Here is a 24,918-nt window from a genome sequence, read left to right on the forward strand (position 1 = left end):
GGAATTTCAGCAGGCAGCCGGCCACTCCGGGACTACGGGTCCAGGATATGAACCATGGCCTTTCCCCAGAGAAACAAAAGTGACCTGGCCAGGTTCCTGATGACAGTTTGCAGGAGGCACATGGCACTGTCAAACCTGCCACAGTTGCCTGTGGGGGCGCCTTGCATCTGGGAGGTAGCCTCAACCTTGTGGAATTTCAGCAGACAGCCGGCCACTCCGGGCCGGCGGGCCCCGGACAAGAACGATGGCCTTTCCCCAGAGAAACAAAAGTCACCCGGCCAGGTTCCTGATGTCAGTTTGCAGGAGGCACTTGGCACTGTCAAACCAGCCACAGTTGCCTGTGGTGGCACCTTGCATCTGGGAGGTATCCTGATCCGTGCGGAATTTCAGCAGGCAGCCGGCCACGCTGGGCCACAGTTTGTAGTATATGAACCATGGCCTTTCCCCAGAGAAACAAAAGTCACCAGGCCAGGTTCCTGATGTCAGTTTGCAGGAGGCACTTGGCACTGTCAAACCAGCCACAGGTGCCTGTGGGGGCACCTTGCATCTCGGCGGCATCCTGATCCATGCAGAATTCCAGCAAGCAGCCGGCCACTCCGGGCCACTAGGCCTTGGACACGTACAATGGCCTTTCCCCAGAGAAATAAATGTCACCATACCAGGTTCCTGATGTCAGTTTGCAGGAGGCACTTGGCACTGTCAAACCAGCCACAGTTGCCTGTGGTGGCACCTTGCATCTGGGAGGTATCCTGATCCGTGCGGAATTTCAGCAGGCAGTCGGCCGCTCCGGGCCAGGGGGCACTGGACATCATCTATGGCCTTTCCCCAGAGAAACAAAAGTCACCAGGCCAGGTTCCTGATGTCAGTTTGCAGGAGGCACTTGGCACTGTCAAACCAGCCACAGTTGGCTGTGGGGGCACTTTCCATCTGGGAGGCATCCTGATCCATGCGGAATTTCAGCAGGCAGCCGGGCACTCCAGGCCGCAAGGCCCTGGACATGAATCATGGTCTTTCTCCAGAGAAACGAATGTCACCGGGTCAGGTTCCTGATGTCAGTTTGCAGGAGGCACATGGCACTGTCAAACCAGCCACAGTTGCCTGTGGGGGCAACTTGCATCTGGGAGGTATCCTCAACCGTGTGAAATTTCAGCAGGCAGCCGGCCACTCCGGGCTGACGGGCCCCGGACAAGAACGATGGCCTTTCCCCAGAGAAACAAAACTTACCTGGCCAGGTTCCTGATGTCAGTTTGCAGGAGGCACTTGGCACTGTCAAACCAGCCACAGTTGCCTATGGTTTTAGTTTCGGTGTGGGAGGTATCCTGATCCGTTCGGAATTTCAGCAGGCTGCTGGCCACTACGGGCCACCAGGCCTCGGAAAAAAATGATGGCCTTTCCCCAGAGAAACAAAAGTCACCAGGCCAGGTTCCTGATGTCAGTTTGCAGGAGGCACTTGGCACTGTCAAACCAGCCACAATTGCCTGTGGGGGCACTTTTCATCTGGGAGGCATCCTGATCCAAGCGGAATTTCAGCAGGCAGCCGGCCACTCCGGGCCACCAGGCCGTGGACATGAACTATGGTCTTTCCCCAGAGAAACAAAAGTCACCAGGCCAGGTTCTTGATGTCAGTTTGCAGGAGGCACTTGGCACTGTCAAACCAGCCACAGGTGCCTGTGGGGGCGCTTTTCATCTGGGAGGCATCGTGATCCATGCGGAATTTCAGCAGGCGGCCGGCCACTCCGGGCCACCAGGCCCTGGACAAGAACCACGGCTTTTCCCTAGGGAAACAAAAGTCACCCGGCCAGGTTCCTGATGTCAGTTTGCAGGAGGCACTTGGCACTGTCAAACCAGCCACAGTTGCCTCTGGGGGCACTTTCCATCTGGGAGGCATCCCGATCCATGCGGAATTTCAGCAGGCAGCCGGGCACTCCAGGCCGCAAGGCCCTGGACATGAATCATGGTCTTTCCCCAGAGAAAGGAAAGTCACAAGGCCAGGTTCCTGATGTCATTTTGCAGGAGGCACATGGCACTGTCAAACCAGCCACAGTTGCCTGTGGGGGCACCTTGCATCTGGGAGGTATCCTTAACCGTGTGGAATTTCAGCAGGCAGCCGGCCACTCCGGGCCGGCGGGCCCCGGACAAGAACGATTGCCTTTCCCCAGAGAAACAAAACTTACCAGGCCAGGTTCCTGATGTCAGTTTGCAGGAGGCACTTGGCACTGTCAAACCAGCCACAGCGGCCTATGATTTTAGTTTCGGTCTGGGAGGTATCCTGATCCGTGCGGAATTTCAGCAGGCTGCCGGCCACTCCGGGCCACCAGGCCGTGGTCATGAACCATGGCCTTTCCCCAGAGAAACAAAAGTCACCAGGCCAGGTTCCTGATGTCAGTTTGCAGGAGGCACTTGGCACTGTCAAACCAGCCACAGGTGCCTGTGGGGGCACGTTGCATCTCAGCGGCATCCTGATCCATGCAGAATTCCAGCAGGCAGCCGGCCACTCCAGGACTACGGGTCCAGGATATAAACCATGGCCTTTCCCCAGAGAAACAAAAGTCACCAGGCCAGGTTCCTGATGTCTGATTGCAGGAGGCACTTGGCACTGTCAAACCAGCCACAGTTGCCTGTGGGGGCTCCTTTCATCTGGGAGCTATCCTGATCTGTGCGGAATTTCAGCAGGCATCCGGCCACTCCGGGACAGCGGGCCCTGGACATGAACCATGGCCTTTCCCCAGAGAAACAAAAGTCACCAGGCCAGGTTCCTGATGTCAGTTTGCAGGAGGCACTTGGCACTGTCAAACCAGCCACAGTTGCCTGTGGCGGCACCTTGAACCTGGGAGGTATCCTGATCCATGCGGAATTTCAGCAGGCAGCCGGCCACTCCGAGCCACCGGGCTCTGAACAAGAATAATAACCTTTCCCCAGAGAAACAAAAGTCACCAGGCCAGGTTCCTGAAGTCAATTTGCAGGACGCACTTGGCACTCTCAAACCAGCCAAAGTTGCCTGTGGGGGCACCTTGCATCTGGGAGGTATCCGGATCCGTGTGGAATTACAGCAGGCAGCAGGCAACTGTGAGCCACCGGGCCCTGGACGTGAACCATGGCCTTTCCCCTGAGAAAGAAAATCACCAGGCCAGGTTTCTGATGTCAGTTTGCAGGAAGCACTTGGCACTGTCAAACCAGCCACAGTGCCTCTGGGGGCACCTTGCATCTTGGCGGCATCCTGGTCCGTCCAGAATTTTAGCAGGCCGACGGCCACTCCAGGACACCAGGCTAAGGATACCAACCATGGCCTTTCCCCAGAGAAACAAAAGTCACCAGGCCAGGTTCTTGATGTCAGTTTGCAGGAGGCACTTGGCACTGTCAAACCAGCCACAGTTTCCCGTGGGGCACCTTGCATCTGGGAGGAATCCTGACCCGTGCGGAATTTCAGCAGGCAGCGGGCCACTCTGGTCCACAGTTTGTAAAATATGAACCATGGCCTTTCCCCAGAGAAACAAAAATCACCAGGCCAGGTTCCTGATGTCAGTTTGCAGGAGGCACTTGGCACTGTCAAACCAGCCACAGTTGCCTGTGGTGGCACCTTGCATCTGGGAGGTATCCTGATCCGTGCGGAATTTCAGCAGGCAGCCGGCCACGCTGGGCCACAGTTTGTAGTATATGAACCATGGCCTTTCCCCAGAGAAACAAAAGTCACCAGGCCAGGTTGCTGATGTCAGTTTGCAGGAGGCACTTGGCACTGTCAAACCAGCCACAGGTGCCTGTGGGGGCACCTTGCATCTCGGCGGCATCCTGATCCATGCAGAATTGCAGCAAGCAGCCGGCCACTCCGGGCCACTAGGCCTTGGACACGTACAATGGCCTTTCCCCAGAGAAATAAATGTCACCAGGCCAGGTTCCTGATGTCAGTTTGCAGGAGGCACTTGGCACTGTCAAACCAGCCACAATTGCCTCTGGGGGCACTTTGCATCTGGGAGGCATCCTGATCCGTTCGGAATTTCAGCAGGCAGCCGGCCACTCCGGGCCGGCGGGCCCCGGACAAGAACGATGGCCTTTCCCCAGAGAAACAAAAGTCACCCGGCCAGGTTCCTGATGTCAGTTTGCAGGAGGCACTTGGCACTGTCAAACCAGCCACAGTTGCCTGTGGTGGCACCTTGCATCTGGGAGGTATCCTGATCCGTGCGGAATTTCAGCAGGCAGCCGGCCACGCTGGGCCACAGTTTGTAGTATATGAACCATGGCCTTTCCCCAGAGAAACAAAAGTCACCAGGCCAGGTTGCTGATGTCAGTTTGCAGGAGGCACTTGGCACTGTCAAACCAGCCACAGGTGCCTGTGGGGGCACCTTGCATCTCGGCGGCATCCTGATCCATGCAGAATTCCAGCAAGCAGCCGGCCACTCCGGGCCACTAGGCCTTGGACACGTACAATGGCCTTTCCCCAGAGAAATAAATGTCACCAGGCCAGGTTCCTGATGTCAGTTTGCAGGAGGCACTTGGCACTGTCAAACCAGCCACAGTTGCCTGTGGTGGCACCTTGCATCTGGGAGGTATCCTGATCTGTGCGGAATTTCAGCAGGCAGTCGGCCGCTCCGGGCCAGGGGGCACTGGACATCATCTATGGCCTTTCCCCAGAGAAACAAAAGTCACCAGGCCAGGTTCCTGATGTCAGTTTGCAGGAGGCACTTGGCACTGTCAAACCAGCCACAGTTGGCTGTGGGGGCACTTTCCATCTGGGAGGCATCCTGATCCATGCGGAATTTCAGCAGGCAGCCGGGCACTCCAGGCCGCAAGGCCCTGGACATGAATCATGGTCTTTCTCCAGAGAAACGAATGTCACCGGGTCAGGTTCCTGATGTCAGTTTGCAGGAGGCACATGGCACTGTCAAACCAGCCACAGTTGCCTGTGGGGGCAACTTGCATCTGGGAGGTATCCTCAACCGTGTGAAATTTCAGCAGGCAGCCGGCCACTCCGGGCTGACGGGCCCCGGACAAGAACGATGGCCTTTCCCCAGAGAAACAAAACTTACCCGGCCAGGTTCCTGATGTCAGTTTGCAGGAGGCACTTGGCACTGTCAAACCAGCCACAGTTGCCTATGGTTTTAGTTTCGGTGTGGGAGGTATCCTGATCCGTTCGGAATTTCAGCAGGCTGCTGGCCACTACGGGCCACCAGGCCTCGGAAAAAAATGATGGCCTTTCCCCAGAGAAACAAAAGTCACCAGGCCAGGTTCCTGATGTCAGTTTGCAGGAGGCACTTGGCACTGTCAAACCAGCCACAATTGCCTGTGGGGGCACTTTTCATCTGGGAGGCATCCTGATCCAAGCGGAATTTCAGCAGGCAGCCGGCCACTCCGGGCCACCAGGCCGTGGACATGAACTATGGTCTTTCCCCAGAGAAACAAAAGTCACCAGGCCAGGTTCTTGATGTCAGTTTGCAGGAGGCACTTGGCACTGTCAAACCAGCCACAGGTGCCTGTGGGGGCGCTTTTCATCTGGGAGGCATCGTGATCCATGCGGAATTTCAGCAGGCGGCCGGCCACTCCGGGCCACCAGGCCCTGGACAAGAACCACGGCTTTTCCCTAGGGAAACAAAAGTCACCCGGCCAGGTTCCTGATGTCAGTTTGCAGGAGGCACTTGGCACTGTCAAACCAGCCACAGTTGCCTCTGGGGGCACTTTCCATCTGGGAGGCATCCCGATCCATGCGGAATTTCAGCAGGCAGCCGGGCACTCCAGGCCGCAAGGCCCTGGACATGAATCATGGTCTTTCCCCAGAGAAAGGAAAGTCACAAGGCCAGGTTCCTGATGTCATTTTGCAGGAGGCACATGGCACTGTCAAACCAGCCACAGTTGCCTGTGGGGGCACCTTGCATCTGGGAGGTATCCTTAACCGTGTGGAATTTCAGCAGGCAGCCGGCCACTCCGGGCCGGCGGACCCCGGACAAGAACGATTGCCTTTCCCCAGAGAAACAAAACTTACCAGGCCAGGTTCCTGATGTCAGTTTGCAGGAGGCACTTGGCACTGTCAAACCAGCCACAGCGGCCTATGATTTTAGTTTCGGTCTGGGAGGTATCCTGATCCGTGCGGAATTTCAGCAGGCTGCCGGCCACTCCGGGCCACCAGGCCGTGGTCATGAACCATGGCCTTTCCCCAGAGAAACAAAAGTCACCAGGCCAGGTTCCTGATGTCAGTTTGCAGGAGGCACTTGGCACTGTCAAACCAGCCACAGGTGCCTGTGGGGGCACGTTGCATCTCAGCGGCATCCTGATCCATGCAGAATTCCAGCAGGCAGCCGGCCACTCCAGGACTACGGGTCCAGGATATAAACCATGGCCTTTCCCCAGAGAAACAAAAGTCACCAGGCCAGGTTCCTGATGTCTGATTGCAGGAGGCACTTGGCACTGTCAAACCAGCCACAGTTGCCTGTGGGGGCTCCTTTCATCTGGGAGCTATCCTGATCTGTGCGGAATTTCAGCAGGCATCCGGCCACTCCGGGACAGCGGGCCCTGGACATGAACCATGGCCTTTCCCCAGAGAAACAAAAGTCACCAGGCCAGGTTCCTGATGTCAGTTTGCAGGAGGCACTTGGCACTGTCAAACCAGCCACAGTTGCCTGTGGCGGCACCTTGAACCTGGGAGGTATCCTGATCCATGCGGAATTTCAGCAGGCAGCCGGCCACTCCGAGCCACCGGGCTCTGAACAAGAATAATAACCTTTCCCCAGAGAAACAAAAGTCACCAGGCCAGGTTCCTGAAGTCAATTTGCAGGACGCACTTGGCACTCTCAAACCAGCCAAAGTTGCCTGTGGGGGCACCTTGCATCTGGGAGGTATCCGGATCCGTGTGGAATTACAGCAGGCAGCAGGCAACTGTGAGCCACCGGGCCCTGGACGTGAACCATGGCCTTTCCCCTGAGAAAGAAAATCACCAGGCCAGGTTTCTGATGTCAGTTTGCAGGAAGCACTTGGCACTGTCAAACCAGCCACAGTGCCTCTGGGGGCACCTTGCATCTTGGCGGCATCCTGGTCCGTCCAGAATTTTAGCAGGCCGACGGCCACTCCAGGACACCAGGCTAAGGATACCAACCATGGCCTTTCCCCAGAGAAACAAAAGTCACCAGGCCAGGTTCTTGATGTCAGTTTGCAGGAGGCACTTGGCACTGTCAAACCAGCCACAGTTTCCCGTGGGGCACCTTGCATCTGGGAGGAATCCTGACCCGTGCGGAATTTCAGCAGGCAGCGGGCCACTCTGGTCCACAGTTTGTAAAATATGAACCATGGCCTTTCCCCAGAGAAACAAAAATCACCAGGCCAGGTTCCTGATGTCAGTTTGCAGGAGGCACTTGGCACTGTCAAACCAGCCACAGTTGCCTGTGGTGGCACCTTGCATCTGGGAGGTATCCTGATCCGTGCGGAATTTCAGCAGGCAGCCGGCCACGCTGGGCCACAGTTTGTAGTATATGAACCATGGCCTTTCCCCAGAGAAACAAAAGTCACCAGGCCAGGTTCCTGATGTCAGTTTGCAGGAGGCACTTGGCACTGTCAAACCAGCCACAGGTGCCTGTGGGGGCACCTTGCATCTCGGCGGCATCCTGATCCATGCAGAATTCCAGCAAGCAGCCGGCCACTCCGGGCCACTAGGCCTTGGACACGTACAATGGCCTTTCCCCAGAGAAATAAATGTCACCAGGCCAGGTTCCTGATGTCAGTTTGCAGGAGGCACTTGGCACTGTCAAACCAGCCACAATTGCCTCTGGGGGCACTTTGCATCTGGGAGGCATCCTGATCCGTTCGGAATTTCAGCAGGCAGCCGGCCACTCCGGGACTACGGGTCCAGGATATGAACCATGGCCTTTCCCCAGAGAAACAAAAGTGACCTGGCCAGGTTCCTGATGACAGTTTGCAGGAGGCACATGGCACTGTCAAACCTGCCACAGTTGCCTGTGGGGGCGCCTTGCATCTGGGAGGTAGCCTCAACCTTGTGGAATTTCAGCAGACAGCCGGCCACTCCGGGCCGGCGGGCCCCGGACAAGAACGATGGCCTTTCCCCAGAGAAACAAAAGTCACCCGGCCAGGTTCCTGATGTCAGTTTGCAGGAGGCACTTGGCACTGTCAAACCAGCCACAGTTGCCTGTGGTGGCACCTTGCATCTGGGAGGTATCCTGATCCGTGCGGAATTTCAGCAGGCAGCCGGCCACGCTGGGCCACAGTTTGTAGTATATGAACCATGGCCTTTCCCCAGAGAAACAAAAGTCACCAGGCCAGGTTCCTGATGTCAGTTTGCAGGAGGCACTTGGCACTGTCAAACCAGCCACAGCGGCCTATGATTTTAGTTTCGGTCTGGGAGGTATCCTGATCCGTGCGGAATTTCAGCAGGCTGCCGGCCACTCCGGGCCACCAGGCCGTGGTCATGAACCATGGCCTTTCCCCAGAGAAACAAAAGTCACCAGGCCAGGTTCCTGATGTCAGTTTGCAGGAGGCACTTGGCACTGTCAAACCAGCCACAGGTGCCTGTGGGGGCACCTTGCATCTCGGCGGCATCCTGATCCATGCAGAATTCCAGCAAGCAGCCGGCCACTCCGGGCCACTAGGCCTTGGACACGTACAATGGCCTTTCCCCAGAGAAATAAATGTCACCAGGCCAGGTTCCTGATGTCAGTTTGCAGGAGGCACTTGGCACTGTCAAACCAGCCACAGTTGCCTGTGGTGGCACCTTGCATCTGGGAGGTATCCTGATCCGTGCGGAATTTCAGCAGGCAGTCGGCCGCTCCGGGCCAGGGGGCACTGGACATCATCTATGGCCTTTCCCCAGAGAAACAAAAGTCACCAGGCCAGGTTCCTGATGTCAGTTTGCAGGAGGCACTTGGCACTGTCAAACCAGCCATAGTTGGCTGTGGGGGCACTTTCCATCTGGGAGGCATCCTGATCCATGCGGAATTTCAGCAGGCAGCCGGGCACTCCAGGCCGCAAGGCCCTGGACATGAATCATGGTCTTTCTCCAGAGAAACGAATGTCACCGGGTCAGGTTCCTGATGTCAGTTTGCAGGAGGCACATGGCACTGTCAAACCAGCCACAGTTGCCTGTGGGGGCAACTTGCATCTGGGAGGTATCCTCAACCGTGTGAAATTTCAGCAGGCAGCCGGCCACTCCGGGCTGACGGGCCCCGGACAAGAACGATGGCCTTTCCCCAGAGAAACAAAACTTACCAGGCCAGGTTCCTGATGTCAGTTTGCAGGAGGCACTTGGCACTGTCAAACCAGCCACAGTTGCCTATGGTTTTAGTTTCGGTGTGGGAGGTATCCTGATCCGTTCGGAATTTCAGCAGGCTGCTGGCCACTACGGGCCACCAGGCCTCGGAAAAAAATGATGGCCTTTCCCCAGAGAAACAAAAGTCACCAGGCCAGGTTCCTGATGTCAGTTTGCAGGAGGCACTTGGCACTGTCAAACCAGCCACAATTGCCTGTGGGGGCACTTTTCATCTGGGAGGCATCCTGATCCAAGCGGAATTTCAGCAGGCAGCCGGCCACTCCGGGCCACCAGGCCGTGGACATGAACTATGGTCTTTCCCCAGAGAAACAAAAGTCACCAGGCCAGGTTCTTGATGTCAGTTTGCAGGAGGCACTTGGCACTGTCAAACCAGCCACAGGTGCCTGTGGGGGCGCTTTTCATCTGGGAGGCATCGTGATCCATGCGGAATTTCAGCAGGCGGCCGGCCACTCCGGGCCACCAGGCCCTGGACAAGAACCACGGCTTTTCCCTAGGGAAACAAAAGTCACCCGGCCAGGTTCCTGATGTCAGTTTGCAGGAGGCACTTGGCACTGTCAAACCAGCCACAGTTGCCTCTGGGGGCACTTTCCATCTGGGAGGCATCCCGATCCATGCGGAATTTCAGCAGGCAGCCGGGCACTCCAGGCCGCAAGGCCCTGGACATGAATCATGGTCTTTCCCCAGAGAAAGGAAAGTCACAAGGCCAGGTTCCTGATGTCATTTTGCAGGAGGCACATGGCACTGTCAAACCAGCCACAGTTGCCTGTGGGGGCACCTTGCATCTGGGAGGTATCCTTAACCGTGTGGAATTTCAGCAGGCAGCCGGCCACTCCGGGCCGGCGGGCCCCGGACAAGAACGATTGCCTTTCCCCAGAGAAACAAAACTTACCAGGCCAGGTTCCTGATGTCAGTTTGCAGGAGGCACTTGGCACTGTCAAACCAGCCACAGCGGCCTATGATTTTAGTTTCGGTCTGGGAGGTATCCTGATCCGTGCGGAATTTCAGCAGGCTGCCGGCCACTCCGGGCCACCAGGCCGTGGTCATGAACCATGGCCTTTCCCCAGAGAAACAAAAGTCACCAGGCCAGGTTCCTGATGTCAGTTTGCAGGAGGCACTTGGCACTGTCAAACCAGCCACAGGTGCCTGTGGGGGCACCTTGCATCTCGGCGGCATCCTGATCCATGCAGAATTCCAGCAAGCAGCCGGCCACTCCGGGCCACTAGGCCTTGGACACGTACAATGGCCTTTCCCCAGAGAAATAAATGTCACCAGGCCAGGTTCCTGATGTCAGTTTGCAGGAGGCACTTGGCACTGTCAAACCAGCCACAGTTGCCTGTGGTGGCACCTTGCATCTGGGAGGTATCCTGATCCGTGCGGAATTTCAGCAGGCAGTCGGCCGCTCCGGGCCAGGGGGCACTGGACATCATCTATGGCCTTTCCCCAGAGAAACAAAAGTCACCAGGCCAGGTTCCTGATGTCAGTTTGCAGGAGGCACTTGGCACTGTCAAACCAGCCACAGTTGGCTGTGGGGGCACTTTCCATCTGGGAGGCATCCTGATCCATGCGGAATTTCAGCAGGCAGCCGGGCACTCCAGGCCGCAAGGCCCTGGACATGAATCATGGTCTTTCTCCAGAGAAACGAATGTCACCGGGTCAGGTTCCTGATGTCAGTTTGCAGGAGGCACATGGCACTGTCAAACCAGCCACAGTTGCCTGTGGGGGCAACTTGCATCTGGGAGGTATCCTCAACCGTGTGAAATTTCAGCAGGCAGCCGGCCACTCCGGGCTGACGGGCCCCGGACAAGAACGATGGCCTTTCCCCAGAGAAACAAAACTTACCCGGCCAGGTTCCTGATGTCAGTTTGCAGGAGGCACTTGGCACTGTCAAACCAGCCACAGTTGCCTATGGTTTTAGTTTCGGTGTGGGAGGTATCCTGATCCGTTCGGAATTTCAGCAGGCTGCTGGCCACTACGGGCCACCAGGCCTCGGAAAAAAATGATGGCCTTTCCCCAGAGAAACAAAAGTCACCAGGCCAGGTTCCTGATGTCAGTTTGCAGGAGGCACTTGGCACTGTCAAACCAGCCACAATTGCCTGTGGGGGCACTTTTCATCTGGGAGGCATCCTGATCCAAGCGGAATTTCAGCAGGCAGCCGGCCACTCCGGGCCACCAGGCCGTGGACATGAACTATGGTCTTTCCCCAGAGAAACAAAAGTCACCAGGCCAGGTTCTTGATGTCAGTTTGCAGGAGGCACTTGGCACTGTCAAACCAGCCACAGGTGCCTGTGGGGGCGCTTTTCATCTGGGAGGCATCGTGATCCATGCGGAATTTCAGCAGGCGGCCGGCCACTCCGGGCCACCAGGCCCTGGACAAGAACCACGGCTTTTCCCTAGGGAAACAAAAGTCACCCGGCCAGGTTCCTGATGTCAGTTTGCAGGAGGCACTTGGCACTGTCAAACCAGCCACAGTTGCCTCTGGGGGCACTTTCCATCTGGGAGGCATCCCGATCCATGCGGAATTTCAGCAGGCAGCCGGGCACTCCAGGCCGCAAGGCCCTGGACATGAATCATGGTCTTTCCCCAGAGAAAGGAAAGTCACAAGGCCAGGTTCCTGATGTCATTTTGCAGGAGGCACATGGCACTGTCAAACCAGCCACAGTTGCCTGTGGGGGCACCTTGCATCTGGGAGGTATCCTTAACCGTGTGGAATTTCAGCAGGCAGCCGGCCACTCCGGGCCGGCGGGCCCCGGACAAGAACGATTGCCTTTCCCCAGAGAAACAAAACTTACCAGGCCAGGTTCCTGATGTCAGTTTGCAGGAGGCACTTGGCACTGTCAAACCAGCCACAGCGGCCTATGATTTTAGTTTCGGTCTGGGAGGTATCCTGATCCGTGCGGAATTTCAGCAGGCTGCCGGCCACTCCGGGCCACCAGGCCGTGGTCATGAACCATGGCCTTTCCCCAGAGAAACAAAAGTCACCAGGCCAGGTTCCTGATGTCAGTTTGCAGGAGGCACTTGGCACTGTCAAACCAGCCACAGGTGCCTGTGGGGGCACCTTGCATCTCGGCGGCATCCTGATCCATGCAGAATTCCAGCAAGCAGCCGGCCACTCCGGGCCACTAGGCCTTGGACACGTACAATGGCCTTTCCCCAGAGAAATAAATGTCACCAGGCCAGGTTCCTGATGTCAGTTTGCAGGAGGCACTTGGCACTGTCAAACCAGCCACAGTTGCCTGTGGTGGCACCTTGCATCTGGGAGGTATCCTGATCCGTGCGGAATTTCAGCAGGCAGTCGGCCGCTCCGGGCCAGGGGGCACTGGACATCATCTATGGCCTTTCCCCAGAGAAACAAAAGTCACCAGGCCAGGTTCCTGATGTCAGTTTGCAGGAGGCACTTGGCACTGTCAAACCAGCCACAGTTGGCTGTGGGGGCACTTTCCATCTGGGAGGCATCCTGATCCATGCGGAATTTCAGCAGGCAGCCGGGCACTCCAGGCCGCAAGGCCCTGGACATGAATCATGGTCTTTCTCCAGAGAAACGAATGTCACCGGGTCAGGTTCCTGATGTCAGTTTGCAGGAGGCACATGGCACTGTCAAACCAGCCACAGTTGCCTGTGGGGGCAACTTGCATCTGGGAGGTATCCTCAACCGTGTGAAATTTCAGCAGGCAGCCGGCCACTCCGGGCTGACGGGCCCCGGACAAGAACGATGGCCTTTCCCCAGAGAAACAAAACTTACCAGGCCAGGTTCCTGATGTCAGTTTGCAGGAGGCACTTGGCACTGTCAAACCAGCCACAGTTGCCTATGGTTTTAGTTTCGGTGTGGGAGGTATCCTGATCCGTTCGGAATTTCAGCAGGCTGCTGGCCACTACGGGCCACCAGGCCTCGGAAAAAAATGATGGCCTTTCCCCAGAGAAACAAAAGTCACCAGGCCAGGTTCCTGATGTCAGTTTGCAGGAGGCACTTGGCACTGTCAAACCAGCCACAATTGCCTGTGGGGGCACTTTTCATCTGGGAGGCATCCTGATCCAAGCGGAATTTCAGCAGGCAGCCGGCCACTCCGGGCCACCAGGCCGTGGACATGAACTATGGTCTTTCCCCAGAGAAACAAAAGTCACCAGGCCAGGTTCTTGATGTCAGTTTGCAGGAGGCACTTGGCACTGTCAAACCAGCCACAGGTGCCTGTGGGGGCGCTTTTCATCTGGGAGGCATCGTGATCCATGCGGAATTTCAGCAGGCGGCCGGCCACTCCGGGCCACCAGGCCCTGGACAAGAACCATGGCTTTTCCCTAGGGAAACAAAAGTCACCCGGCCAGGTTCCTGATGTCAGTTTGCAGGAGGCACTTGGCACTGTCAAACCAGCCACAGTTGCCTCTGGGGGCACTTTCCATCTGGGAGGCATCCCGATCCATGCGGAATTTCAGCAGGCAGCCGGGCACTCCAGGCCGCAAGGCCCTGGACATGAATCATGGTCTTTCCCCAGAGAAAGGAAAGTCACAAGGCCAGGTTCCTGATGTCATTTTGCAGGAGGCACATGGCACTGTCAAACCAGCCACAGTTGCCTGTGGGGGCACCTTGCATCTGGGAGGTATCCTTAACCGTGTGGAATTTCAGCAGGCAGCCGGCCACTCCGGGCCGGCGGGCCCCGGACAAGAACGATTGCCTTTCCCCAGAGAAACAAAACTTACCAGGCCAGGTTCCTGATGTCAGTTTGCAGGAGGCACTTGGCACTGTCAAACCAGCCACAGCGGCCTATGATTTTAGTTTCGGTCTGGGAGGTATCCTGATCCGTGCGGAATTTCAGCAGGCTGCCGGCCACTCCGGGCCACCAGGCCGTGGTCATGAACCATGGCCTTTCCCCAGAGAAACAAAAGTCACCAGGCCAGGTTCCTGATGTCAGTTTGCAGGAGGCACTTGGCACTGTCAAACCAGCCACAGGTGCCTGTGGGGGCACGTTGCATCTCAGCGGCATCCTGATCCATGCAGAATTCCAGCAGGCAGCCGGCCACTCCAGGACTACGGGTCCAGGATATAAACCATGGCCTTTCCCCAGAGAAACAAAAGTCACCAGGCCAGGTTCCTGATGTCTGATTGCAGGAGGCACTTGGCACTGTCAAACCAGCCACAGTTGCCTGTGGGGGCTCCTTTCATCTGGGAGCTATCCTGATCTGTGCGGAATTTCAGCAGGCATCCGGCCACTCCGGGACAGCGGGCCCTGGACATGAACCATGGCCTTTCCCCAGAGAAACAAAAGTCACCAGGCCAGGTTCCTGATGTCAGTTTGCAGGAGGCACTTGGCACTGTCAAACCAGCCACAGTTGCCTGTGGCGGCACCTTGAACCTGGGAGGTATCCTGATCCATGCGGAATTTCAGCAGGCAGCCGGCCACTCCGAGCCACCGGGCTCTGAACAAGAATAATAACCTTTCCCCAGAGAAACAAAAGTCACCAGGCCAGGTTCCTGAAGTCAATTTGCAGGACGCACTTGGCACTCTCAAACCAGCCAAAGTTGCCTGTGGGGGCACCTTGCATCTGGGAGGTATCCGGATCCGTGTGGAATTACAGCAGGCAGCAGGCAACTGTGAGCCACCGGGCCCTGGACGTGAACCATGGCCTTTCCCCTGAGAAAGAAAATCACCAGGCCAGGTTTCTGATGTCAGTTTGCAGGAAGCACTTGGCACTGTCAAACCAGCCACAGTGCCTCTGGGGGCACCTTGCATCTTGGCGGCATCCTGGTCCGTCCAGAATTTTAGCAGGCCGACGGCCACTCCAGGACACCAGGCTAAGGATACCAACCATGGCCTTTCCCCAGAGAAACAAAAGTCACCAGGCCAGGTTCTTGATGTCAGTTTGCAGGAGGCACTTGGCACTGTCAAACCAGCCACAGTTTCCCGTGGGGCACCTTGCATCTGGGAGGAATCCTGACCCGTGCGGAATTTCAGCAGGCAGCGGGCCACTCTGGTCCACAGTTTGTAAAATATGAACCATGGCCTTTCCCCAGAGAAACAAAAATCACCAGGCCAGGTTCCTGATGTCAGTTTGCAGGAGGCACTTGGCACTGTCAAACCAGCCACAGTTGCCTGTGGTGGCACCTTGCATCTGGGAGGTATCCTGATCCGTGCGGAATTTCAGCAGGCAGCCGGCCACGCTGGGCCACAGTTTGTAGTATATGAACCATGGCCTTTCCCCAGAGAAACAAAAGTCACCAGGCCAGGTTCCTGATGTCAGTTTGCAGGAGGCACTTGGCACTGTCAAACCAGCCACAGGTGCCTGTGGGGGCACCTTGCATCTCGGCGGCATCCTGATCCATGCAGAATTCCAGCAAGCAGCCGGCCACTCCGGGCCACTAGGCCTTGGACACGTACAATGGCCTTTCCCCAGAGAAATAAATGTCACCAGGCCAGGTTCCTGATGTCAGTTTGCAGGAGGCACTTGGCACTGTCAAACCAGCCACAATTGCCTCTGGGGGCACTTTGCATCTGGGAGGCATCCTGATCCGTTCGGAATTTCAGCAGGCAGCCGGCCACTCCGGGACTACGGGTCCAGGATATGAACCATGGCCTTTCCCCAGAGAAACAAAAGTGACCTGGCCAGGTTCCTGATGACAGTTTGCAGGAGGCACATGGCACTGTCAAACCTGCCACAGTTGCCTGTGGGGGCGCCTTGCATCTGGGAGGTAGCCTCAACCTTGTGGAATTTCAGCAGACAGCCGGCCACTCCGGGCCGGCGGGCCCCGGACAAGAACAATGGCCTTTCCCCAGAGAAACAAAAGTCACCCGGCCAGGTTCCTGATGTCAGTTTGCAGGAGGCACTTGGCACTGTCAAACCAGCCACAGTTGCCTGTGGTGGCACCTTGCATCTGGGAGGTATCCTGATCCGTGCGGAATTTCAGCAGGCAGCCGGCCACGCTGGGCCACAGTTTGTAGTATATGAACCATGGCCTTTCCCCAGAGAAACAAAAGTCACCAGGCCAGGTTGCTGATGTCAGTTTGCAGGAGGCACTTGGCACTGTCAAACCAGCCACAGGTGCCTGTGGGGGCACCTTGCATCTCGGCGGCATCCTGATCCATGCAGAATTCCAGCAAGCAGCCGGCCACTCCGGGCCACTAGGCCTTGGACACGTACAATGGCCTTTCCCCAGAGAAATAAATGTCACCAGGCCAGGTTCCTGATGTCAGTTTGCAGGAGGCACTTGGCACTGTCAAACCAGCCACAGTTGCCTGTGGTGGCACCTTGCATCTGGGAGGTATCCTGATCCGTGCGGAATTTCAGCAGGCAGTCGGCCGCTCCGGGCCAGGGGGCACTGGACATCATCTATGGCCTTTCCCCAGAGAAACAAAAGTCACCAGGCCAGGTTCCTGATGTCAGTTTGCAGGAGGCACTTGGCACTGTCAAACCAGCCACAGTTGGCTGTGGGGGCACTTTCCATCTGGGAGGCATCCTGATCCATGCGGAATTTCAGCAGGCAGCCGGGCACTCCAGGCCGCAAGGCCCTGGACATGAATCATGGTCTTTCTCCAGAGAAACGAATGTCACCGGGTCAGGTTCCTGATGTCAGTTTGCAGGAGGCACATGGCACTGTCAAACCAGCCACAGTTGCCTGTGGGGGCAACTTGCATCTGGGAGGTATCCTCAACCGTGTGAAATTTCAGCAGGCAGCCGGCCACTCCGGGCTGACGGGCCCCGGACAAGAACGATGGCCTTTCCCCAGAGAAACAAAACTTACCCGGCCAGGTTCCTGATGTCAGTTTGCAGGAGGCACTTGGCACTGTCAAACCAGCCACAGTTGCCTATGGTTTTAGTTTCGGTGTGGGAGGTATCCTGATCCGTTCGGAATTTCAGCAGGCTGCTGGCCACTACGGGCCACCAGGCCTCGGAAAAAAATGATGGCCTTTCCCCAGAGAAACAAAAGTCACCAGGCCAGGTTCCTGATGTCAGTTTGCAGGAGGCACTTGGCACTGTCAAACCAGCCACAATTGCCTGTGGGGGCACTTTTCATCTGGGAGGCATCCTGATCCAAGCGGAATTTCAGCAGGCAGCCGGCCACTCCGGGCCACCAGGCCGTGGACATGAACTATGGTCTTTCCCCAGAGAAACAAAAGTCACCAGGCCAGGTTCTTGATGTCAGTTTGCAGGAGGCACTTGGCACTGTCAAACCAGCCACAGGTGCCTGTGGGGGCGCTTTTCATCTGGGAGGCATCGTGATCCATGCGGAATTTCAGCAGGCGGCCGGCCACTCCGGGCCACCAGGCCCTGGACAAGAAGCACGGCTTTTCCCTAGGGAAACAAAAGTCACCCGGCCAGGTTCCTGATGTCAGTTTGCAGGAGGCACTTGGCACTGTCAAACCAGCCACAGTTGCCTCTGGGGGCACTTTCCATCTGGGAGGCATCCCGATCCATGCGGAATTTCAGCAGGCAGCCGGGCACTCCAGGCCGCAAGGCCCTGGACATGAATCATGGTCTTTCCCCAGAGAAAGGAAAGTCACAAGGCCAGGTTCCTGATGTCATTTTGCAGGAGGCACATGGCACTGTCAAACCAGCCACAGTTGCCTGTGGGGGCACCTTGCATCTGGGAGGTATCCTTAACCGTGTGGAATTTCAGCAGGCAGCCGGCCACTCCGGGCCGGCGGGCCCCGGACAAGAACGATTGCCTTTCCCCAGAGAAACAAAACTTACCAGGCCAGGTTCCTGATGTCAGTTTGCAGGAGGCACTTGGCACTGTCAAACCAGCCGCAGCGGCCTATGATTTTAGTTTCGGTCTGGGAGGTATCCTGATCCGTGCGGAATTTCAGCAGGCTGCCGGCCACTCCGGGCCACCAGGCCGTGGTCATGAACCATGGCCTTTCCCCAGAGAAACAAAAGTCACCAGGCCAGGTTCCTGATGTCAGTTTGCAGGAGGCACTTGGCACTGTCAAACCAGCCACAGGTGCCTGTGGGGGCACCTTGCATCTCGGCGGCATCCTGATCCATGCAGAATTCCAGCAAGCAGCCGGCCACTCCGGGCCACTAGGCCTTGGACACGTACAATGGCCTTTCCCCAGAGAAATAAATGTCACCAGGCCAGGTTCCTGATGTCAGTTTGCAGGAGGCACTTGGCACTGTCAAACCAGCCACAGTTGCCTGTGGTGGCACCTTGCATCTGGGAGGTATCCTGATCCGTGCGGAATTTCAGCAGGCAGTCGGCCGCTCCGGGCCAGGGGGCACTGGACATCATCTATGGCCTTTCCCCAGAGAAACAAAAGTCACCAGGCCAGGTTCCTGATGTCAGTTTGCAGGAGGCACTTGGCACTGTCAAACCAGCCACAGTTGCCTCTGGGGGCACTTTCCATCTGGGAGGCATCCTGATCCATGCGGAATTTCAGCAGGCAGCCGGGCACTCCAGGCCGCAAGGCCCTGGACATGAATCATGGTCTTTCTCCAGAGAAACGAATGTCACCGGGTCAGGTTCCTGATGTCAGTTTGCAGGAGGCACATGGCACTGTCAAACCAGCCACAGTTGCCTGTGGGGGCAACTTGCATCTGGGAGGTATCCTCAACCGTGTGAAATTTCAGCAGGCAGCCGGCCACTCCGGGCTGACGGGCCCCGGACAAGAACGATGGCCTTTCCCCAGAGAAACAAAACTTACCAGGCCAGGTTCCTGATGTCAGTTTGCAGGAGGCACTTGGCACTGTCAAACCAGCCACAGTTGCCTATGGTTTTAGTTTCGGTGTGGGAGGTATCCTGATCCGTTCGGAATTTCAGCAGGCTGCTGGCCACTACGGGCCACCAGGCCTCGGAAAAAAATGATGGCCTTTCCCCAGAGAAACAAAAGTCACCAGGCCAGGTTCCTGATGTCAGTTTGCAGGAGGCACTTGGCACTGTCAAACCAGCCACAATTGCCTGTGGGGGCACTTTTCATCTGGGAGGCATCCTGATCCAAGCGGAATTTCAGCAGGCAGCCGGCCACTCCGGGCCACCAGGCCGTGGACATGAACTATGGTCTTTCCCCAGAGAAACAAAAGTCACCAGGCCAGGTTCTTGATGTCAGTTTGCAGGAGGCACTTGGCACTGTCAAACCAGCCACAGGTGCCTGTGGGGGCGCTTTTCATCTGGGAGGCATCGTGATCCATGCGGAATTTCAGCAGGCGGCCGGCCACTCCGGGCCACCAGGCCCTGGACAAGAACCACGGCTTTTCCCTAGGGAAACAAAAGTCACCCGGCCAGGTTCCTGATGTCAGTTTGCAGGAGGCACTTGGCACTGTCAAACCAGCCACAGTTGCCTCTGGGGGCACTTTCCATTTGGGAGGCATCCCGATCCATGCGGAATTTCAGCAGGCAGCCGGGCACTCCAGGCTGCAAGGCCCTGGACATGAATCATGGTCTTTCCCCAGAGAAAGGAAAGTCACAAGGCCAGGTTCCTGATGTCATTTTGCAGGAGGCACATGGCACTGTCAAACCAGCCACAGTTGCCTGTGGGGGCACCTTGCATCTGGGAGGTATCCTTAACCGTGTGGAATTTCAGCAGGCAGCCGGCCACTCCGGGCCGGCGGGCCCCGGACAAGAACGATTGCCTTTCCCCAGAGAAACAAAACTTACCAGGCCAGGTTCCTGATGTCAGTTTGCAGGAGGCACTTGGCACTGTCAAACCAGCCACAGCGGCCTATGATTTTAGTTTCGGTCTGGGAGGTATCCTGATCCGTGCGGAATTTCAGCAGGCTGCCGGCCACTCCGGGCCACCAGGCCGTGGTCATGAACCATGGCCTTTCCCCAGAGAAACAAAAGTCACCAGGCCAGGTTCCTGATGTCAGTTTGCAGGAGGCACTTGGCACTGTCAAACCAGCCACAGGTGCCTGTGGGGGCACGTTGCATCTCAGCGGCATCCTGATCCATGCAGAATTCCAGCAGGCAGCCGGCCACTCCAGGACTACGGGTCCAGGATATAAACCATGGCCTTTCCCCAGAGAAACAAAAGTCACCAGGCCAGGTTCCTGATGTCTGATTGCAGGAGGCACTTGGCACTGTCAAACCAGCCACAGTTGCCTGTGGGGGCTCCTTTCATCTGGGAGCTATCCTGATCTGTGCGGAATTTCAGCAGGCATCCGGCCACTCCGGGACAGCGGGCCCTGGACATGAACCATGGCCTTTCCCCAGAGAAACAAAAGTCACCAGGCCAGGTTCCTGATGTCAGTTTGCAGGAGGCACTTGGCACTGTCAAACCAGCCACAGTTGCCTGTGGCGGCACCTTGAACCTGGGAGGTATCCTGATCCATGCGGAATTTCAGCAGGCAGCCGGCCACTCCGAGCCACCGGGCTCTGAACAAGAATAATAACCTTTCCCCAGAGAAACAAAAGTCACCAGGCCAGGTTCCTGAAGTCAATTTGCAGGACGCACTTGGCACTCTCAAACCAGCCAAAGTTGCCTGTGGGGGCACCTTGCATCTGGGAGGTATCCGGATCCGTGTGGAATTACAGCAGGCAGCAGGCAACTGTGAGCCACCGGGCCCTGGACGTGAACCATGGCCTTTCCCCTGAGAAAGAAAATCACCAGGCCAGGTTTCTGATGTCAGTTTGCAGGAAGCACTTGGCACTGTCAAACCAGCCACAGTGCCTCTGGGGGCACCTTGCATCTTGGCGGCATCCTGGTCCGTCCAGAATTTTAGCAGGCCGACGGCCACTCCAGGACACCAGGCTAAGGATACCAACCATGGCCTTTCCCCAGAGAAACAAAAGTCACCAGGCCAGGTTCTTGATGTCAGTTTGCAGGAGGCACTTGGCACTGTCAAACCAGCCACAGTTTCCCGTGGGGCACCTTGCATCTGGGAGGAATCCTGACCCGTGCGGAATTTCAGCAGGCAGCGGGCCACTCTGGTCCACAGTTTGTAAAATATGAACCATGGCCTTTCCCCAGAGAAACAAAAATCACCAGGCCAGGTTCCTGATGTCAGTTTGCAGGAGGCACTTGGCACTGTCAAACCAGCCACAGTTGCCTGTGGTGGCACCTTGCATCTGGGAGGTATCCTGATCCGTGCGGAATTTCAGCAGGCAGCCGGCCACGCTGGGCCACAGTTTGTAGTATATGAACCATGGCCTTTCCCCAGAGAAACAAAAGTCACCAGGCCAGGTTCCTGATGTCAGTTTGCAGGAGGCACTTGGCACTGTCAAACCAGCCACAGGTGCCTGTGGGGGCACCTTGCATCTCGGCGGCATCCTGATCCATGCAGAATTCCAGCAAGCAGCCGGCCACTCCGGGCCACTAGGCCTTGGACACGTACAATGGCCTTTCCCCAGAGAAATAAATGTCACCAGGCCAGGTTCCTGATGTCAGTTTGCAGGAGGCACTTGGCACTGTCAAACCAGCCACAATTGCCTCTGGGGGCACTTTGCATCTGGGAGGCATCCTGATCCGTTCGGAATTTCAGCAGGCAGCCGGCCACTCCGGGACTACGGGTCCAGGATATGAACCATGGCCTTTCCCCAGAGAAACAAAAGTGACCTGGCCAGGTTCCTGATGACAGTTTGCAGGAGGCACATGGCACTGTCAAACCTGCCACAGTTGCCTTTGGGGGCGCCTTGCATCTGGGAGGTAGCCTCAACCTTGTGGAATTTCAGCAGACAGCCGGCCACTCCGGGCCGGCGGGCCCCGGACAAGAACGATGGCCTTTCCCCAGAGAAACAAAAGTCACCCGGCCAGGTTCCTGATGTCAGTTTGCAGGAGGCACTTGGCACTGTCAAACCAGCCACAGTTGCCTGTGGTGGCACCTTGCATCTGGGAGGTATCCTGATCCGTGCGGAATTTCAGCAGGCAGCCGGCCACGCTGGGCCACAGTTTGTAGTATATGAACCATGGCCTTTCCCCAGAGAAACAAAAGTCACCAGGCCAGGTTCCTGATGTCAGTTTGCAGGAGGCACTTGGCACTGTCAAACCAGCCACAGGTGCCTGTGGGGGCACCTTGCATCTCGGCGGCATCCTGATCCATGCAGAATTCCAGCAAGCAGCCGGCCACTCCGGGCCACTAGGCCTTGGACACGTACAATGGCCTTTCCCCAGAGAAATAAATGTCACCAGGCCAGGTTCCTGATGTCAGTTTGCAGGAGGCACTTGGCACTGTCAAACCAGCCACAATTGCCTCTGGGGGCACTTTGCATCTGGGAGGCATCCTGATCCGTGCGGAATTTCAGCAGGCTGCCGGCCACTCCGGGACTACGGGTCCAGGATATGAACCATGGCCTTTCCCCAGAGAAACAAAAGTCACCAGGCCAGGTTCCTGATGTCAGTTTGCAGGAGGCACTTGGCACTGTCAAACCAGCCACAGTTGCCTGTGGTGGCACCTTGCATCTGGGAGGTATCCTGATCCGTGCGGAATTTCAGCAGGCAGTCGGCCGCTCCGGGCCAGGGGGCACTGGACATCATCTATGGCCTTTCCCCAGAGAAACAAAAGTCACCAGGCCAGGTTCCTGATGTCAGTTTGCAGGAGGCACTTGGCACTGTCAAACCAGCCACAGTTGGCTGTGGGGGCACTTTCCATCTGGGAGGCATCCTGATCCATGCGGAATTTCAGCAGGCAGCCGGGCACTCCAGGCCGCAAGGCCCTGGACATGAATCATGGTCTTTCTCCAGAGAAACGAATGTCACCGGGTCAGGTTCCTGATGTCAGTTTGCAGGAGGCACATGGCACTGTCAAACCAGCCACAGTTGCCTGTGGGGGCAACTTGCATCTGGGAGGTATCCTCAACCGTGTGAAATTTCAGCAGGCAGCCGGCCACTCCGGGCTGACGGGCCCCGGACAAGAACGATGGCCTTTCCCCAGAGAAACAAAACTTACCAGGCCAGGTTCCTGATGTCAGTTTGCAGGAGGCACTTGGCACTGTCAAACCAGCCACAGTTGCCTATGGTTTTAGTTTCGGTGTGGGAGGTATCCTGATCTGTTCGGAATTTCAGCAGGCTGCTGGCCACTACGGGCCACCAGGCCTCGGAAAAAAATGATGGCCTTTCCCCAGAGAAACAAAAGTCACCAGGCCAGGTTCCTGATGTCAGTTTGCAGGAGGCACTTGGCACTGTCAAACCAGCCACAATTGCCTGTGGGGGCACTTTTCATCTGGGAGGCATCCTGATCCAAGCGGAATTTCAGCAGGCAGCCGGCCACTCCGGGCCACCAGGCCGTGGACATGAACTATGGTCTTTCCCCAGAGAAACAAAAGTCACCAGGCCAGGTTCCTGATGTCAGTTTGCAGGAGGCACTTGGCACTGTCAAACCAGCCACAGGTGCCTGTGGGGGCGCTTTTCATCTGGGAGGCATCGTGATCCATGCGGAATTTCAGCAGGCGGCCGGCCACTCCGGGCCACCAGGCCCTGGACAAGAACCACGGCTTTTCCCTAGGGAAACAAAAGTCACCCGGCCAGGTTCCTGATGTCAGTTTGCAGGAGGCACTTGGCACTGTCAAACCAGCCACAGTTGCCTCTGGGGGCACTTTCCATCTGGGAGGCATCCCGATCCATGCGGAATTTCAGCAGGCAGCCGGGCACTCCAGGCCGCAAGGCCCTGGACATGAATCATGGTCTTTCCCCAGAGAAAGGAAAGTCACAAGGCCAGGTTCCTGATGTCATTTTGCAGGAGGCACATGGCACTGTCAAACCAGCCACAGTTGCCTGTGGGGGCACCTTGCATCTGGGAGGTATCCTTAACCGTGTGGAATTTCAGCAGGCAGCCGGCCACTCCGGGCCGGCGGGCCCCGGACAAGAACGATTGCCTTTCCCCAGAGAAACAAAACTTACCAGGCCAGGTTCCTGATGTCAGTTTGCAGGAGGCACTTGGCACTGTCAAACCAGCCACAGCGGCCTATGATTTTAGTTTCGGTCTGGGAGGTATCCTGATCCGTGCGGAATTTCAGCAGGCTGCCGGCCACTCCGGGCCACCAGGCCGTGGTCATGAACCATGGCCTTTCCCCAGAGAAACAAAAGTCACCAGGCCAGGTTCCTGATGTCAGTTTGCAGGAGGCACTTGGCACTGTCAAACCAGCCACAGGTGCCTGTGGGGGCACGTTGCATCTCAGCGGCATCCTGATCCATGCAGAATTCCAGCAGGCAGCCGGCCACTCCAGGACTACGGGTCCAGGATATAAACCATGGCCTTTCCCCAGAGAAACAAAAGTCACCAGGCCAGGTTCCTGATGTCTGATTGCAGGAGGCACTTGGCACTGTCAAACCAGCCACAGTTGCCTGTGGGGGCTCCTTTCATCTGGGAGGCATCCTGATCTGTGCGGAATTTCAGCAGGCATCCGGCCACTCCGGGACAGCGGGCCCTGGACATGAACCATGGCCTTTCCCCAGAGAAACAAAAGTCACCAGGCCAGGTTCCTGATGTCAGTTTGCAGGAGGCACTTGGCACTGTCAAACCAGCCACAGTTGACTGTGCTGGTACCTTTGGTCTGGCAGGCATCCTGATCCGTGCGGAATTTCAGCAGGCAGCTGGCCACTCCGGGACACACGGCCCTGTACATTAACCATGACCTTTCCCCAGAGAAACAAAAGTCACCAGGCCAGGTTCCTGATGTCAGTTTGCAGGAGGCACTTGGCACTGTCAAACCAGCCACAGTTGGCTGTGGCGGCACCTTGAACCTGGGAGGTATCCTGATCCATGCGGAATTTCAGCAGGCAGCCGGCCACTCCGAGCCACCGGGC

The sequence above is a fragment of the Passer domesticus genome, chromosome 9, assembly GCF_036417665.1.
Source record: "Passer domesticus isolate bPasDom1 chromosome 9, bPasDom1.hap1, whole genome shotgun sequence".
Lineage (NCBI taxonomy): Eukaryota > Metazoa > Chordata > Aves > Passeriformes > Passeridae > Passer > Passer domesticus.